This window comes from Amblyomma maculatum, chromosome 11, assembly GCF_055883805.1.
Source record: "Amblyomma maculatum isolate TAMU_Amacu chromosome 11, ASM5588380v1, whole genome shotgun sequence".
Classification (NCBI taxonomy): domain Eukaryota; kingdom Metazoa; phylum Arthropoda; class Arachnida; order Ixodida; family Ixodidae; genus Amblyomma; species Amblyomma maculatum.
Genome location: NC_139354.1, coordinates 8,577,936 through 8,597,631, shown reverse-complemented (window position 1 = coordinate 8,597,631; position 19,696 = coordinate 8,577,936). Strand labels below are relative to the sequence as shown.

At 46.8% G+C, this 19,696-nt stretch overlaps 1 protein-coding gene across 2 annotated transcripts in view; it reads right to left on the bottom strand.

Moving 5' to 3' along the window:
* Positions 1-19,696, bottom strand: part of LOC146172746 (uncharacterized) — a 243,314-nt gene that overhangs the window by 95,352 nt on the left and 128,266 nt on the right. The gene's annotated exons all lie outside the window — the stretch shown is intronic.

Genomic DNA, 19,696 nt, shown 5'->3' with positions numbered 1-19,696 from the left:
CTTTCACTGTTGGCTCTGCTTTAACAAATACGCGAGGCACGAGAAAACGAGTCTCGGCTCCCTCCGTCGCGGTGGCTCAGTTGATAACCCGCTCCGCTATAAGGACGGAGCCCTCCAAGGACCTCCACTATGCTCTTCCTAAGATTCCGCGTGTTGCTTCATTACGTTGAAATCAACATACCGAAATTCGGCAGGCACACTATTGAGCTTACGTTTATATTGTTACGTGGTGGTATGACAAGCGATGGAACACGGCGACACAACAGAAACAGAACGACGTGATGACATGACTATGAAATATGCTTTAATGGCCAGTGGGCCTGGCGCGAGCGCTCCGCCCGCGCCACTGCCCGCTTCGTCATCTTCGTAGCAATATGAATGCGAAATCATTAAAGTCCCACTAATGAAATGTTTTCCTCCAGTAGGGCTTTCGAGTTCGTTCTGCCAGTACTTTTTACTTCTGTCCGCCAGTATTTCATTTGTGTATGCGTATTTGTCATAGACCGTCATGCTTCACGCGCCATCTTGGAGCCGCAATCACTGAAACGTCGTTCAGTGTTTCTAGGGAGTAAGTCTCCTACTTGATTAGACGATATATGCTGTGCAATGAAAGATCGAATTCCGCCCCCCCCCCCCCCCCCCCCTATAGTCCTCTCATAAATGCTGCGCTGCTTAGTCGTGCACGGACAAAGGAAACGCTGAGGTTAAGCGCAAAACCTCAGCGCTTGTTCCTTTGTCCGTGTACAACTAAGCAACGCAGCATTTATGAGAAGATGTCCCAACTAGCCCAGCCCCAAGCACTTCTTAACCCCCCAATACCCCCGCTAATACAGTACGACGAACGGTTGCTTGGCAACCTTGATCCGACAGTTGGAAAAACTGCCGCCTTACTGAGGTGAACTAGAGTCTTGATTTGGGCTTGTTGGTGAGAATACGGACGAACACACAACAACGCCTCTCCTGTTGTGTGTTCGTCCGTGTCTATTCGCACAGCCACTTATTAGTATGCATATACTGAGGTGCCCCATCCCTGCCAATTATAGATAGATGAATTAGGCGGTGGCATCAGCCGCGGATGAGGTCTGGATGCTTCCAGTGGTGCATCGTGAATGCTCGGATGACTGCGTGCATCACACGGCCGCTTGCAGATGTCAACCGGACTTCATTGCAATCACTGGGGGTTTTACGTGAGCCCACCTCGCGAGCCCAACAACGACGAACGACGCCGCCAGCTGTTCTTGTAGTGGGACGACTCATGGTTTGCACTAATACTAGTCTCAGCCTTCGAACAGAAATTCAGGGGACAGACGATTTCCACAAGAAAGTTTGGTTTGGTTTGGTTTGTGGGGTTTAACGTCCCAAAGCGACTCAGGCTATGAGAGACGCCGTAGTGGAGCACTCCGGAAATTTCGACCACCTGGGGTTCTTTAACGTGCACTGACATCGCACAGCACACGGGCGCCTTGCTTGTCGCCTCCATTGAAAGGCGGCCGCCGAGGCCGGGATTCGATCCCGCGTCCTTGGGAACAGTAGTCAAGCGCCCTAACCACTGCGCGACCCCGGCGGGGTGATTTCTAGGAATACTTGATTAAATGTAGCGGCGTGGGTTAACGCGGCAACGAAAAAATCACGAAGACCCGAACGATGACGCGGTGAGTCCATCGCACTTCAATGGCTGCCTACACACTGGCGCGCCACTGGTAGCGGGGGCGTGTGCGGCGAATGGTGCTCCCATTTTAAGGCCCCACACGGGCCCCCGGCAGCCACGATAACGATACGCATCCCGGCTGAAACGCTCTTTCTAGAGCGGCAGCAGCAAGGGCTCGTGTACAGAAGCGGGGCGTGCGGTTTGCGGTTTCAACCGTGCCAAGGATACACGCGCGCACGAGCTACAGAGAGGGCAACACAAGCTGAGGCCAAAGCCGGAACTCTACGCAGTCAGTTGCGGTCCGGACGTAATTAATAACAAGATTATTTCTTTTTCGAGAGTATATATATATATATATATATATATATATATATATATATATATATATATATATATATATATATATATATATATATATATATATATATATATAGAAGTTTATATGAGACACTTTATAGCACGCAGACACCCTTGGAAGTCTGAAAAATATTTGGCGAGACGAATGGGTGGAGGTGGATATGGGCTACACCTCGAGCGAATTTAGCGAAATGAGCGCTCACGAGTGCACGTATAAATAGCGACAATTATTCAGTGTGTATAGTTGCTCTTCACTATGACGTAGCGACATAGCATTCGCTGGTGATTCTCCAGCCTGTAGATTGAGCAGGTGATCCCGTCGGGTCAGTTTTAGTACATGTGAACGTGGACTGAGTATACGCCACATCTAAGTTTCCGTCCGTGTCATGAATGTTGAATTCTATTTTCTTTCCAGCGAAAGGACACTATCTTTTATCGTGTTCTTGCTATCAATTTCTTGGTATGTGGTATATATTGCTGTAAATCTTTATCTATATTTGCTCGTCGCAACACTGCCTTGTAATGGCCTCCTGGGCTCAGGAGGCCGTCCAGTCTTTTCTGAAAAAAAAAAATAAAGAATGAATGAATGAATAAATGAGTGAATGAATGAATGAATTAATGAATGAATGAATCATCCGAGGTAGAGTACATGGTGTGAAACAGGGGAGTAATCGCTTATTAATGTCTACGCAAGCGTAGCCAGCTGTAATAAGTTGAATGCAAATTCTCAGTTCCCTTAATGTATGTATAACCCGACCCAAAAAATAAGTCTTGCATCTGCAAGACAACACGCATTTAATGCTGGTCGAATATGGTGTGAAGCAATTAATACCGCAAAAAGGGAAAACTGCTCGCTCAAGTTTTCAGTGCACGCAAAAAACGACACTGTTCGGCCGAACGGCAGCCCGCCACCTTCACAAAGCCGTAAAATAAACTAAAGAGTAAACGCGAACTCAGCAGGACAAGAAAAAAAAAAAAAGACAAAACAGAGCTAAAAAAAGAAACGTGTTTCCCGTTCAGACCGAACCGACCGCGAAAAAGCGTCCGCTTCCTCCCCTTCCCCTCCAGTGTCCCACTCCAGAAATAACGGCCGCCGCTTAACGAGTCTGGCAACCCCGTTTCGTAAGCGAGAGGCAGTGGTCCGTCGTCTGCCATCTCCGGGCACGTCGTCTGCTTCCAAAAGAATAAAAGCCCTTCTCTTTTGTCGAGCGTTGCGTAAGACAAGGAAAAGAAAAATGCACAAAAGCCACTGAAGGTAAGAAATAGACACAACGTGGCCCGAAGAAGAATTGAACGAACGCTAAGCATGCTAGGTCCTACATCGATAAGGAAAAACGGTAAGGCGATCTCTGAGACAGTCGAAGGCAAGAAAAGCCGTTGCGAAAGGGGAGCGTGAAGTAAAGTCAAGTCGAAGATATCTTTATTTTATTCAGTTTCAAAGGAACAGAACACAGAAGTTAAGATTGCACTCCAGAGTCTCGTGAGTAATAAATAAGGGAAAATTTTGAGTCGAAGAAATTTTTGGGCTAATGAATTTGAAAACTTTCGACAACGCAATTAAAGTAAAATACTTCTATGCGAGACAAAAACAATATTTCGTGTTTCGAGCGCTGAAGCAAAAATATCATTCCAAGAAAACAAGTGTTCACTTGTGGACCCTAAGATAGCGACGCGTACATATTATTAAATACCGGTAAATATAACATACAAGAAAACTGTGGAAAGTCGCATGACGGACTTGCGCTGACTGAAAAGGAAGTAATGAAAAATTAAGAACTTTAGAAAAATTAAAATAAAAGGTGCAAGTTAGGAGTGAACGAGTGGATTAAAGGGAAGACTGCTTTCACGGTAAACTTATCCTGCTGTACGATGCGGCGGATGTAGATAACCGCTGAAACGCCTCCCTTGCATTTCGACCCGCTTAAAATGCTAAACGTTGACGGACACAAGTACTATAATTTGCAGCCGAGTGGAACCCGTCTAGCGACTTCTGAAGGGAAGAAAGAAATATGAAGTTCTCTAGGCACGATCCGCATTCGAATTTCGGTTTGGACCACGTGCGACCGGCTTTAGTTTGGACAAAGCGCCAACGTGGAATAAGCCATCTTAGAGAAGATATAATCCCCTCTCCCCCCTCTCACTATAGCTCTCTCTCTCATTCAGCACGCACGCACGCACGCACACGCACACGCACACGCACACGCACACACACACACACACACACACACACACACACACACACACACACACACACACACACACACACACACACACACACACACACACACACACACACACACACACACAAGGCGATGTGGCCAGCGACACATGTACACACGCACGCACGCACATGCAATATATTGCCACCTGGGGGTGCAATATATTGCCCAGGTGGCAATATATAGAAATATCGAAGCCTTTGAGAGTGAGAATAGCGCGTCAGCGACGTACGTATTAGATACAGGTGAGTGAAGCGGACATTGATTACAAGGAAGCAGCTCAATCTCGGGTTACTTGGGTTGTCTTACACTGCTGTCTCTCTATAGTTTTCTTTTGTTAGTCGGAAGGCGCGCGTTTTTCTATCTCGCTGAATAAGTGTCCCGCGTAGATCGCGTAAACATATTTTATTGCGATTTCAAGCTCCAGTGAGTCTTGACTGAGGTACGGCAACGTGTTATTATGAGCGCTGAAGCGAGACAAGCAACCGTCCGCGACAGCGGATTTAAGAAACACGCAGAAAAAAAAAAAAAAAAAAAAAAAAAGCTGCGTATAAGAAGGGCAAAATATCGAGGTCGGTATGTAAGAACATTTTGGCGGCTGGACCAGTACGAAAGAGAGCGAGGGAGACAACAACAAAATAAGCACATGCATAAAGCAAAAAGCCCACCATGCGCTACAGCTACAAGTGGTTCCGTTATAACTGCGCGGTGTATAAAGTTTGTAAAGTTGCGAACACAAGTTTATAAAGAAATCTGCAGTGCAAAAATCATGGCGTTCTGCTGCAGTTTATCATAAGCAACGCTAATCAAAACTGCGCTGACTCTACAGACTAAAGATTACAAAACCAAGTTCAGAATTATATTTTGAAAATATAGCCATAACGACAACCATTGAATACAAAAATGTCTGTGCGGTTGATATCACTGAGCGCAGTAAACCTTGTCCTCACTTGTCCATCAGGGTGCCTTGTCCGCCAACAAATAAATGAGGATTGCAAAAAAGCAAATCAGCCTGGAATCATTTGTTTTTTACACGGTGCATCTTAAAGGTGTAAGGGTGACACTTCAGCCTGGAAACTGAGAAAGGGCGCTGCTTCAGAGCCAACTGGCCACAAACCTTTTTTGCACCTTTCTGATATGCAAACGACATAATTAAAGGGCCTACAAACACATGCTCAAGTTCGGCTTTCCGTCTTTATGAGTGTAGGCGACGGTTGTAATGAAACTTGTCTGAGTAAGAATGTCATGTCTGTGGAAAGAGATAGAGCAGTTCTGGCTTGCCAAGACCGTTTTCACAGTTCTCGCTCCCTACGCAGTACGCACAGAAATGTCCCTCTGTATTTCCGACTCGATCTGCGCACCGCTCCGGTTGCCGCTTGCGAACTGCCACCACAGTGCCAGCAGGAACACACTGAGCAGAAAGCACCGGCAAGCGGATTCCCTGAAGTTCGGCCCATAGCCGGCATCAGAGCGCAGCAGTGTCTGAGCGCTTCTAGGATTGATGTACTCCATGTCTGCACCAGAAAAGACGAACAACGTTATCAGAACTGCTTGATGTACTCGTGGAACAACTGCATGTCTGCCACAAGGAACAAGGCTGCAGACAAGCGCCGAACACTGCGGGGACCGCATTCCATTCACGGTGATCGAAAGAACGATTGTCACCTACCACCCCTTCCTTCGTCCCCTTGTTCTCGCAGCTCTCCTCTGACGAAACAAGGCGCCGGATTTGACAAAAGCAGGATTAGGACACACGCAGTGGAAGAGAACAGCTACTGTTGCTGCATGCAGCTAGGGAGGCCGGGGCATTTTTCCGAAGGGAGTTTATCAGCCGCAAAAACCGGATATTCCGAAACGAACGCGTTTTCCCTGTTCTCGTCCCTCCGCCCAGCGAGGAGAGCGTGGCACCCAAGAGTGAATGGAATGCCAGAACTGGCTCTGCCGTGGGACGCATTCGGAGACGGCAGTTACAGAATTGCTGGAGTGAAAGCTTGAGTTTACCCACCGCTGTGGCTCGGCGGTTAAGGCGTTAGGCTACTGAACCGGAGTACCCGGCTTCGAATCAACCGCGGAGGACGCGTTTTGATCGAGGCGAAACGCAAAGGCCGAGAGTAAGAAATGTAATTCGTCAGCTCTGGTTATAAAAAAGTATGTGAATGTTTCACTTTCGAGAGGGACAATAACAGGAGCACGCCGGACGCGACTGAAACGAGGGGCAAATGCGTTAGAAAAAGAACTTGAGAGTTTCAGCGAAACGAGAACAATACGGGGCGTGCGCGTATTCGGAGCGTGCATAGTATGTTTCACTTAAAGTCTGCAATGGTAATGAACAGGCATGAAACGAAACCATATGACGTAATGGAGTCTGGAGTTAAAAGAAAAGGCGAAATATAAATCGTATTAGAGAACGTAAACCAGCCGTGGCGGCCACATATACTGAACGCATATGCCTTCAGTTGAAGGTTTCATCTGTGAAGAACAGGTGCGAGATCTCATCTGCAGTGCCTTTCAAATCAGTGAGATAACATCACATTGCAAGCAGTTACGACACTTCGGGGCGCTTTCTGCTAGCTCTGCAGGGCTGATGGATGACGAAGGCCGACACAGGGTACCCTAGTGTGGAAGGTACTCTCAAACCAGAGCACGTAATACCGAGTGAGCTCGGACATGATCAACGGATACGCGAACCACGGTTACAGGAGAAATATAGCAGAAAGTAAGGACCAAAAATATGGTTTGGCTGGTTTGTGGGGTTTTAACTTCCTAAAGCGACTCAGGCTATGAGAGACGCCGTAGTGGAGGACTCCGGAAATTTCGACCACCTGGGATTCTTTAACATGCACAGACATCGCACAGCACACGCGCAAGTGCTTTTCGCCGCCATCGAAAAGCGGCCGCCGAGGCCGGGATTCGATCCCGCGCCCTTGGGAACAGTAGTCGAGCGCCGTAACCACTGCGCCACCCCGGCGGGGTGGAACAAAAATATGACATTACAGATCTGCAGAGGGATACGTATACATATCTTGCAAAGCCACTTTCTGTCGACTACTGTTCGTTAAAGAAGCTCTCCCATCTAGAGCGTTCTTTCCTTCTGGACATCCGATTCCGGCAGCAATCAGTAAGCCCTGCCAAATGCACGAGTGGCTGCCTGAGTGAGAGCCCTGAAAGCTGAGCCTTCCATTATTCAGACCAGAATATAACAATACTACCACGAAAGCTATTAGTATTAAGAACACTTATGTTATTCACGACCTTTGTATATTTATTAATTTTTAACTATTCTATTTTCACCGACTTTCTTTCTTATTATGAATAGCCGGCATCCCTATTGCATATACATCCCGTCCGAGCAAACATGTGTTTTGATAAATGACCTCGCTGACGTCATAGCGCTAAGAGCACACGCACATACTGCCAGCTTTATCTTGTCTTGAACCAGATGTGCAGGTTTCGATTTGTTCTCTACATGAATCCCCAATAACAGGAATTGTTTCGCTTCCCCCTTCCTCACAATCTTCTTCCTGAGTTGTTTCACGTAAACTGTTGCAGTACCGCAGAAGTCCAGAATGGAGGCGGAAATGCCTGACCCAACTTTCTCCCCCACACCTTCTTTCTGTTTACGGACCCTCAGAGCAAAACAATACCCACATGCAGGCGATTAAGCCGCTAACAGAATTCAATCATTGCACTATAGCTACGCCTTCATGATAGTTATGATGATAACGCATAAAGGTAAGTCTAATAATAGCCACAGAAATACACCAGCAACTGTAAATCGAGTAAGCTTAAAAAGAAGCGATGTATCAGTTCGGGGCATGACCTTAGTACTGCCACTACCGTAATAGTGGGGCGAATGTCTCGGAGTGATGCAGGCACGAACAGTTGGTTTAATTTGCTTTGGCTGGTTTAACGTCCCAAAGCGACTCAGGCTATGTGAGAGGCCGTAGTGGAGGACTCCGGAAATTTCAACCACCTGGGGTTCTTTAACGTGCACTGACATCGCACAGCCCACGGATGCCTTGCCTTTCGCCTACATCGAAAATAGTCCGCTGAGGCCGGGATTCGATCCCTCATCCTTGGGAACAGTAGTCGAGCGCCCTAACCATGGGCGCTAGAGCTGTTGATCAGACTGAGGCATACAATTCTGATATACTTGAATTACCTCCACACCATAACAGTGAAAAACAACACAGTTTAGCCAAGACACGCCCGCAGATGTGGACAGCACAGGTGTCGATATGGCGCATTTACTTCCCTTTGCTCTCGTATATAACGTTGCGCGCTGAAGGAGCGGATCTGTGCCATAATTTCTGCATCACGTCTCGGACGCCGATGGCAGGCTTCCTATACTAAAGGAGCGTGGACGCTATGGCCCCAGTAAATTTCCAGGGAGCTGCAAAGGAAATAACGTAGGCGAGCTAACGCTTACATTGAAACATAAGAGAAGTAGAAAAATAATGTGGATAGCCGAGGAAGCAGGTATCTGTGCAATGTGTTCGGAAAGGCGATCGCCTCTGTGTAGATCGCGTAAATCAAGGCACGTACGCGTAACGGGACGAAATGTGCCTCGAGCTATATGGCTGGCTGCGCAATCAGTTTCTTTTTGCACTAGTCTCGCCCGCGTAAAAAAGTGAGAAGACCGCGCATCATCATACAGCTTGTCAACGCTTTCTCCCTCCAAACCGCATGGCTTGGCTCTTCGCCGACCACGCGCTCTATTATAGCTACCGCGCATTTACGGGGGAATTACTAGCGCTGAGAATGTGAAGTCGATACAGACGTTTTCACGAGTTATATATAATGTATTATATATATTATAGCAAACCGCAGGCGCCGGCACCTTCTTTTTTGCGATAAAGTGGTTATTCTACTTAGCACAATTTTATTATTTTCAGCTATACCCTCCGAAAATTCCGACAATTTCCGCCCCCCCCCCCGCCCGCCCGACACACACACACACACACACACACACACACACACACACACACACACACACACACACACACACACACACACACACACACACACACACACACACACACACACACACACACACACACACACACACACACACACACACACACACACACACACACACACACACACACACACACACACACACACACACACACACACACACACACACACACACACACACACACACACACACACACACACACACACACACACACACACACACACACACACACACACACACACACACACACACACACACACAAAGAAATAAAGCGATGTGACCAGTGAAGGGACTGAGTTTTTTTCAAATGCAGTTTTCAGAGGCGGGTTTAGGAATTTTCCGCTGCGCAGTACTGAAAACGCTCCGTCCTTTCCCCTCCTCCCCTTGGCTTCAATCAACCTGCAACCTCCACAAGGATGGCTCATATATCCGCCCTTGCTGTGTTTACACCCAGGGCCTGGCATATGTGTTTACATCGGCCATCAAGTCGATTTCGCGACTTCGCGCTGGAACCTCATTTCTGTTCATTTTCCGGCACCGTCCCAGTGCAGTAGCGCATATGCTCCCCACTGTTCCAAATATTTGCCCGATCTATAAGTTTGCCCAAGCGAATCCATGTTCGCTTTCTCTTTCCTTCATCTTTGCAGCGTGTGCAAAGCCGGAAAGGAAGCAGTGAGCGAGGAGGACAGGCGGGGACACCGGCCGACGTCCAACGGCGGCTCCGTCTCGACCTTGGACGAGCGGCCCAGTGTCAAGGCCAACTCAGGAGGAGAGTCCGCGCACCGATCGCGCGCAGACGGAGGACGCGGGGGTGTCTGCGTAGTGCAGGCGTTATCTACGCAGCTTCCTGCGTTCAGCACTCGCCTTTATCGGTGCACTCCATGTACAGAGACTCAATTAGGCTCCCCTTGACCCCTTCCACTCCTCTCCTCCTCGAAAATACCGCTGCGGTAGGAGGGAACGCAGCAGTGCTCTTGCTGTGTGCAGAAAGGCGACATGTGTAGAGTACATATATGCATGCAGCCATCCAAATCCTAGCCGGAATCTAGAGAGATGCGCACTTAATGGGGACTCATGATATACCGAGTGGAAGGGAAATAACAAGAGAACATCGTGCACTATCACGGTCGAGCAGTGCTTCTCAGGTGGGCAAATGCGCTGTAAGTGTCGGCGCGCGGCCCCGCTAGACCGTTTACAAATTGCGGTCAGTACAGCTAGTGGCCTGCTACGTCTTAGCTATGATCGAATTCAGTATGAAAAAAAAATAAGGAAAAACGTTTGCCTGAGAGGACCATTTTAAGCATAAAGTAGAAGGGCTGAGTACCAAGAATATTACAGGCTATCACTGCCGAATGAATACATTCAAATAGCAGTTTATCGATTTATCGAGCATGATAAGGGATTGGAAAACGCTACTGAGAAGAAATTTGCAGAAAATCGTGACGCTACTGGTTTAACAAACTTCACACATGTTTCAAAGTTGGATGCTGGATTTAAGTTGTTAGTGCCTCTATGTTTTGGCAATACTTCATCCTATTGTTTGCCTAGTTGCTCTGATAAGCTTTTTTTCTAATCATTCAAACCTCCCACCCTTCTTACCACTCCTCATTAGAAATCTTGAAATCTCGTGCTTTCTCGGTAGTTATAAGTACCTCCAAGCAATGTATGCCTGGCTCACGTTGTAGCTAGTCGATGCGATAAGAAACATTCTCGAATGCACGATAGTATACTAAATCAAAACGATGAGACAAACAAAACCCCAAGGACAACTGCCCAACACAAGCCGGACAGGTGTTACACGTTACTGGACAGAAACGAAGTAGTGTGTCAACGTGTCGTGGCCTACGGTCGCTGTTCTCTGTTCACATTGATGCACCATATTAAATATTCAACAGGTTACAGTGGTGCTGTGGACCACTTTTCGGCACAAATCTTCGCTTATGCGCAGTCCTATTGGTTTCCACTATATATGCAAAGCGCGGAGGAATACACCTTCTTCGTCCCCTGCGAACTTTTTGACAGCAAACGGATGACCACCCACCTAATTTTTTTTCTTTCTAGTTCTGTCGGTTACCGATAGCCGTTGCAAAAACAATAAGCCCATTAAAAACGTCCAGGACAGATATACTACATTGGTCACCTATTTGCAGGTATGGCATAAACACCCTGGTAGAACTCTACCAGTTATATCATCCACGATGTACACTTGCAATAAATAATAATAATAATAATAATAATAATAATAATAATAATAATAATAATAATAATAATAATAATAATAATAATAATAATAATAATAATAATAATAATAATAATAATAATAATAATAATAATAATTGGTTCACAGGAAGACAAAGACTCATTATCTTTCACACTTGTTTCTGTGGACACCTGAACCGCGCCGTAAGAGAAGGGAGGAAGGTGGGAGTGAAAGTGGAAAGAGAGAAAGAGGAGCCATAGTGGAGGGCTTCGGAATAATTACGACCACCTGGGGATCTTTAACGTGCACTGACATCGCACAGCACACGGACGCCTCTTCGTTTCGCCTCCATCGAAACGCAGCCGCCGCGGTCGGGATCGAACCCGGGTACTCCGGCACAGTAGTCGGTCGTCTTACCACTACATCACCCCGGCGGGGCTGCAAATTTAGGGGCTTTAGGCTCTTTACATTTGTTTGCTCACCTTTAATGTTTTGCAAATAATTACACGTGGATTGCATGCCGAACATGTCAGCAAGCTTCGAGTTGCTCTTGCCTCTCTAACGCATGCTTTGCCCTTGTGAAAAAATGCAGGTTTTAACATCTAATGAACTTTTCACTCATCGCTCCTGGATTCAAACTTATTACTCTATTAGCACTGATTTCATGCAGACTTTATGTAGTACTTTATGCTGAAAAGATTGCAGGCTATTTGCACTTGTGCAATGCACGCTTTGAACAGAGAAAACTATTCGACAAGGGTTATGAAAAGGCTGAGAAAAATTCCTTATTTTTGTTCTTGGCAAAAACAAATCATATGGCTCCTTCTGAGTATGTTAATGCTTTCCGACAAACAAACAAATAAAAACACGTGATCAGAAAATTTGATGTGGCATCTTTTTCTGCGACTCGACCATTTTTAAATCTAGGCGTTATACACCGAAAAAATACTGTGCGGTCACCGTTCTATGTGAACATTTGCGGCAGGCAAAGATTCTAGCGCCTCTTTGATCCGCACCCTTAAAAGATGAAATATTATTTGCTGACATTTCCAGAACTTCAGTCTCAACGCTTGTGTTCATGTTGCGCTTCTAATAACTTTCTGTTGAAAGGAGAATGAAAAATATCGATCTATTTTACAAAGGCTGGCGTGGAAAAGGCCGTTCTTCGGTCGTACCGTGAAGTGAATGTTGACTGGTTTCGTTACTGCATCGACCTTGGGACGATACTCGTTATCGAGTTGATATTGATTTTTACCAAAACGAACTTGCACGCGTCGGACGCATTTAACGCACCTTTCAAATGCAGGCTATGCAACAGCGGAAAGGTTTCTATGTAAAAAATTCAAGAACATTTCACAAATCTCAAATTCTACTCCCGCTTATTATTATTATAATAATTCTTTTACTTAAGTCCGCTGAAAAAAAAACAAAAAAAAAAACAAAGAAACCACAGAAACATTTCTGGGTCTGCACATTGCATGGTAGGGATGTTCGAGAGGTTCCTTACGCTCAATAGCGGGCACAATATGTCCGCAGTCTAGCCGGCAAGTAGATTTAGTTTCCTGTTTTTATTGATAAAAGAGGAGCCGTGTACGCCGGCGAAGTGAACTGATTCAACGGAGAAGAACACAGAAGAAAGGAGGTCGCGACATTTACACGTTCTCCACCGCCACAAGGACAAGGTCGCGCGAGAGACTGGCCGGGGCGATTGGTGCGTATGCGTGTGTATAAGTGCGGGGTTAAAAGTACTGGGAGAAAGTAATCAAATACAAAGACACGGTAAACGAAGTCAGAGAGAGAGAAATCGCGTGATTGCCACAGTCTCTCACGCCGTCTCCTCGTGAGCGGGCTGCAAGACGCACTCCTTGAAAAGTGAGCAGAAGCAGCCCAGCCTCTTTCTTGTTCTTTTCAGGCAGCGCGCGAACAGCCAAGAGCAAAGGGGCAGTGAGCAGCAGTACATTCTATAACCGCCACGCCGCTCACGTGCAACCTGTTTTTCAGGAATGTGGGGAGAAACAAAAATAAAGTTGTGGAAACTGAAACACAAGGAAAAAAGCGGAGAAAGGGAAAAATGAAGAAACCAAGAAAAAAAAAAAAGAACTAGCAATGAAGAACATTAAAAAAAAAAGCAGCCGGTCTTCCCCCGACGCAGGACACGCCACAGTCTGGCCGCAGCACCGAAAGGGTGGCACAGACTGCCCGTACCCTTAGTGAACCGCCTTTGCTGGTTCCCCCCTCGCCTCACGAATTGCGCGCCATACATATTAACTTGTATTTCCGCGCGCGGGCGTTTAGAAGCGTCTACCTGGATGTACACGCAAGAAACCGTGACCTCAAACAGCGGGAGGAGAGCAGTTTAGCGTCATCACGGACCAAAACTAGATAAAAAAAGAAGAGAAAAAAAACGGCACATCACGAGAGTAGAAAAAGCGATGGAATGCGAAAGAGGAGAAAATAATTCCGGCTCGTGAGAAGAGCACAGAAGACCGAAAAAAAAAAAATGCGATACTGGAGGCGGAACACGTATACCACGGGAACCTATATTCCCTCCAAGTCCTGGATTTCCAACCGTAGAGAAGATTCTGGTCTTACTTATACGTAAGCTATTTGTGGAAGGCAAGAAGTGTGAGATACGGTCAGTACAGCATAAAATGAAGCCGTTGGGGGCAGCTACGCCGTTTAGTACCTTTCAGTTGCGACTTTGATATACGTCGCTGTTCAGCAAGTTCTTCGTGCTGAGCTGTAGTTGTTAATTATGGAAGCGAAAGGGGATGCTTCTAATTGAATATCCGGGCGTCCTTTCTCCCAGCGGCAGAGTAATTTTGTATATGAAGCCCCATCCAAAGTCGATGGACTTCGATAATCGGTGCAGTGAGGATGTCGTGCCCCAGCAAGCCTAAAGCTCGTACTTGACGTTGCTGGACCATTCGCAATGGCGGCCGAGCGTCCGAAGGGGGCGCGACGTTCCTTCCCCGTAGGTCCATTTTCGCTGCTGAGTAATGAAGTGAAAAGTTGCTAGGAAATGAGATACTTACAGCGTTAATCTACTCGTTAGCGCCTCTCAGTTCCATAACATGAAAAATCAATTACACAGCTAAGGAGGCAAACATTTACTGCATTTAACACTCGTATTTCTGAACGTATGACTGATGTATGATGCTAGTGGAGCAAGCGAAAACAGCAGCATTGCCGCGGTACTACGTCGCATAAAAGGTGAACTTCGCCCGCTGCTTAGTGTGGAATCTCGGACAGGTGCGAGACACATAAGCGCACGCAACGTGGTCAGAGCTCGCGTGCCAGTATTGGAGCCAGAAGTGCATTTTTTTTATTCGCACCGTGAAGCAAGTGACAGGTACTGCACTGACTTCGTTATTTTTATTATGAGCACTACCAGACAGGACAGAACAATGAAGAGGAAGGGGATGGTGGCTGGAGCAACGTGTGCAGTCCTGTTTCCTTTGGGGAGAGTCGTTAAGGTTCCCACGCCACATCGCGTGTGAGTACCAGCGTGGCGGCTGCGTCTTACGGCCTTTCACATTCACTGAAGACAGAAAGACATGTGTGGTCCTGCTGTCTAAAAGTTGCCGATTTATAAATTATCGAGGGGCCCAGAAACGCTTGACGACAGTACAACAGAGAAAAACACATTAAAATTTTGTACAGTCTCTACTCTTTCGCCTCGCATGTGTACAGCAGTTCTCTGGCTGAAGTTGTCACAGTTCCACGACCTCATTGTACGGCTTGGCTCAGACAGGTCTTTGTCCAGGGAGCTGACACGCATGCATACGACAGAACAAACGGCGCATATCAGTTCATTTATACTTCATACGACAACCATGTTAATCTGACAACTTGCCCACCTTAATGAGTCATTAGCTGTAATAAATACTGCCGACCCTGTCAAGAAAAGAAGTAGTAGCGAGTCAACCAGTGCAGCGGCGAACCTGGCAAGCTGTGGAATTGAAAAATGACAAGGGTAATAAGAGGAGACCAAAGTGAGGAAGGGAACAAACACTCGTTAATAATATCCTAATGAAATCAATAAGAAACGGGCATGGTCAGAGGAAATAGTGCGACTGCAAGGTGAGCTATGGTCGTTTATGATACGAGGAGGCATTTGTAGCTGCAGGGAGCTACACAGTCACGCGGGCGGAAGAGATCACGAAGGCAGTTGGCTGCAGCTAGCATTGGACAGGTTTCAGTGGAAGGACATGACAGAGATCTTGATTCCTACTCTAGATGCACTTAGGCTGATGACGATGATGACAAGGGACATACAGACCACCCACATACAATCATTAAGCCCTTTCCCGCGCTAAAATAGACAGCTGCTTCATGTCCGTTCTACTGCGCCTGTGTGAACTGCGAACGTCAATATCATCGTTTTTTGACTTCGTGAGTGAGTGAAACTATTCGTTTCCACGACTCACGTTTGCATGGTTTTTCCTTCCTTTTTTTTCCCCCCATCTCACCTGCGTTTTTTTGCGTGCGTACAACAAAGGAACAGCCTCCGGCTTTGCGTTCGGACTGCCTGCCCGGGGCGCGCTTACAAAGCGACGCACTCTGCTTGGCCGCGGGACAACGCCCGAACGGTTCCCAGCGGTTCGCGATGCGAATCGGTGGAGCGTATAGAGCGCATACAATCTGTGTGCGCTCTATTGCGTTCCCAGCGTGCACGAGTGTCACGCTTGGACTGATCCGGTGGCGGTCATCTGTCACACCCAGCGGGAGATGAGGGGTCACCGCAGTAGCCGCCGTCTCGCACAAAACGCAAAAGCTTAGCTATGATGGTACTCGAGGTTCACAGAAGGCGAACACGTTGTCAGTAACGAGCTTCATAATCTACAAGAGTGAAAACTGTTTTGACAGCACGAGCATTTCGTGAGAATAAGAACTACAGCGAAACGTTTTAAATGTTAACATCGGTTGATATAGAGCTGATGTATATTCGTGTTAATAGCTGAGAGAAAAAAAAGGACGAATTTAGGAGCGATTCTCGAGAATGCAATCTTTAAAGGACTTCAAGGTTAAGCACAAATTAAAGATGATGCTTGGCTCCGTCCTCGCACGACATTTACGCATTCAGTACATGCGACGCAAAACAAGACTGTGTACCACTATACTATTAATATATAGTTGTGCATTGGTATAACGCCGGCTCATCAACTGACCAACACTGTCTGTCCGGCTAATGTAAAGAAAAAAAAAAACACGTGAACAATGACTAATGCTCGTGCTCGGTGGCACCACTTCGTTCGGTTCACACTAGCGTTTCATTGGGGAAACACACACGCACAGAGAGTGGGCAGCGACGACACTCCCGCCTACACTTTGAAACAAGCTAGTGAAGCGAACAGAACGCTGAGATAAAGCACTTTTTTTTTGTAAACCTTTACTACCACTAGTCTAAATTAAAAAAAAAAAAAGAAACAGCGCACACTGTTTATTTAAAGGCGAACAGCACAATGCATCTCACGATGAGCATATGATAACACCATCTGCCCGTCTCCATTCTGGGATGTCCAAATAGAAGGGAGTCCGAAACTATAGGAACACTGCGTTGGCCCCAGTCCAGTGCAACGAGTCGGAGAGGCAGATGGTCACCGATGTACAGCTATATCTGGGGCGTGATTACAACGATCTGGTTGATAACGACCAGCGCAAGACGCGCCTGTCATCGCTCAGGGTATCGTAGCTATCTGCTGGACACAAAAAGACGCCTCCGGGGCCTGACTCGCCTGAACCCTTGCGTGTCCTATGGCTCGTAACAGACAATGGCTAGCCGTTCGACCTCAGCTACGTAGTCAGTACAAGCGCCCGCTCCTTTACGGTGCCCCCGACGCAACAAGATCAAAGAGCACGAGAAATGATGAACAGCTGGACGAAGTGAAAGCACTTTGGGCCGCCAGCCGCATACATTACGGCACTACGTTTTCTTTTTTCACAACGAAGCAAAAAAAAAAAAAAAAAAAGAAGAAAGAATATATGGGAGTGAACAGGATGATGAACAGGGGATTACAAGGCACGGCAGGGAGTAGCGTACACACGCTTATATCGAACACCGGAAAACGGCAGCGCAGGCTCCGGGCCAGCCACAACAACAGGCGCAACAAAAAGCGCGTGCGAACGTTGCACAAGGCGAGAACAAGACAAAAGCCCCCTATACGCTTTCTCTCGAGCACGTTCACTTTGGCGGTCTAGTGCTCCGGGACTGGAAACAATGGCCGTCCAGGAGTCAGTAATGGGGACGATTGCGTTGTAGAAAGAAAACGGAGAGGGGGGGGGGGGGGGGTGCGAAGAGGAATGCACCCTATCCGCAAGCCTCGCTCGCTATTAACGAGCGTTACATCATGAAGTGCATCTTCTATGTGTTGTCCTGCAGCCGATTGGCGTTCGGTCGGCGTTGAGACGAGCGCGTTTGTGCAAGTGACATCATATAAGATGGCAGCGTCACGAAGCCGTGGCCATGGGTAACCGGCAATTCACGGTTAACGAGCCATAGTTTCAACGCTCACAGGTAGCGATTTGGCCCCCGAGCTGGACGCTCAGCTGAAATGCTGTGTACTCTTAACGCCTCCCTCCATTGTAGCTGAATTCTTAAGTTTTCAAATCCGCAATTGAATTGATAATGTTGAAAACGTTTAACGAAAGCACAACGACTTGGATTAATGGAAGGCTGATCGGGCCCCTAATCAGCGAAATCGTTGTAAAAATCGCTGCCCATGCTCTTTCGACGATGGTTTGTTATTCCTCTATGTCCAAGCTGGACAGGGCCGCCTTCTAGCTCTCCAACGCTAATTGGCTGATTTATTACGCAAGTACTGTTATTTCGCTGAGACGCCCATGCCATATGGTATAAGTTTGCCTTCTGCCAGAAAACTTGTGCTGCGCCGAAAAGGACTCGGGCTTAATAGCGTGAAGCGTAGATGATCAGTAAATGACATAGTTTGTAGCCTTCGAAGGGCTTAGCAGGCCTCGGAAGTGTCTGCTTTCAAAGGCGCAAATTCTGTATAGTATCTCTGAATATGGTTGTTAACGGAGAGGTCGCAATGAATTGAGCGAAAATTTGCTATACGTAGTAGAGAAAATGGACGCTCACAAGCACAAAAATTTATTCGACAACGTAGCGAAGAGTTACGGAGCATAGTGCGAAGCTCTGAAGAAATACAGCCCCCTATACCTGGAGCTCTCGGTACATATCCTGGCCCTTAAACTTCACGTATGGCGATTCGTGGCATTCAACAGGCTCGATAGCAGCAGCATTTTGACGGAGCCGAAGTGCGGAAACGCGCTCGTGCGTTCTGCAAGAGGAGAGGGCAGCGACCGACAGGTGGCGACATTACAGAAGTCTTCCCTCTGACATTCAACTGGACCTCAGTTAGATGTCTACTCCAGGAAAGCTGAAAGTCAATCTCCGGACAATGAATGTTTCTCCTCACAGCAAGAGTGAGAGAGACAAGGTGAGATGTATATAGGGAGAGTGACAAAGCGACGTCCGTCGTGTGGTGAAATCAAATGACCGCGGACAATTGCCGTAAAGCGCAACGTGATGTTGCCAAGCACGTTTGACCTTAGGTGGCAAGCTCGATTTCTCTTAATCCGTGCACTAACTGAACACCACTTTCTTAATGTCAGATGACAAGTCTAAAGTTGTATGTGCGATTAGGTCGCTCAGAGCTTTCAGGAACACTATAAAAGCCACAAATGGGGCATTAAGAAAAATAAACTCTATCACAATAAGAATTCTAAGAAGAAAAAAGCCGAAACAATGTCATTAAAACTACAAAACAATAAGTGGGCTAATTTGTTACTTTTCATCGAGGACATGCTTGCTAGAAGGTGTATGAATTTCCTTGTAAAACTGCTAGAGCGCTATGTCTTGACGGTTACGGTTTTAGAGATGGCCCGGCTGATTTCTGACGAACAGTCTTTTTGAAGTATAGCTGACGGCATGCTTTCAGGCTCAAGAAAAAGATTATTCGAATGATTTCTTGAAGCTCGTAGCTGGTATATGAAGCTCCAGTGACGGTGAGGGCCAAGAACATTTCGCTCGCACAAAACTATTCGAAGGATGATAAGCAGAGTAACTACCAACCTCACCCAAGGTATTTTGCCCCTTTCGGGGCTTACCATGCCCAATGCGTTCCTGCCACTAGCTCTGTTCTATAAAAGAGAAAATGAACGATCGCTACATTTTGACTGCGCAGAAGCATGAGACATCACATTTGGCGATGCTTTATGGACTTCACGGTTACATCATTGTACAAAGAAATTATTAAATAATAAATCTGTCG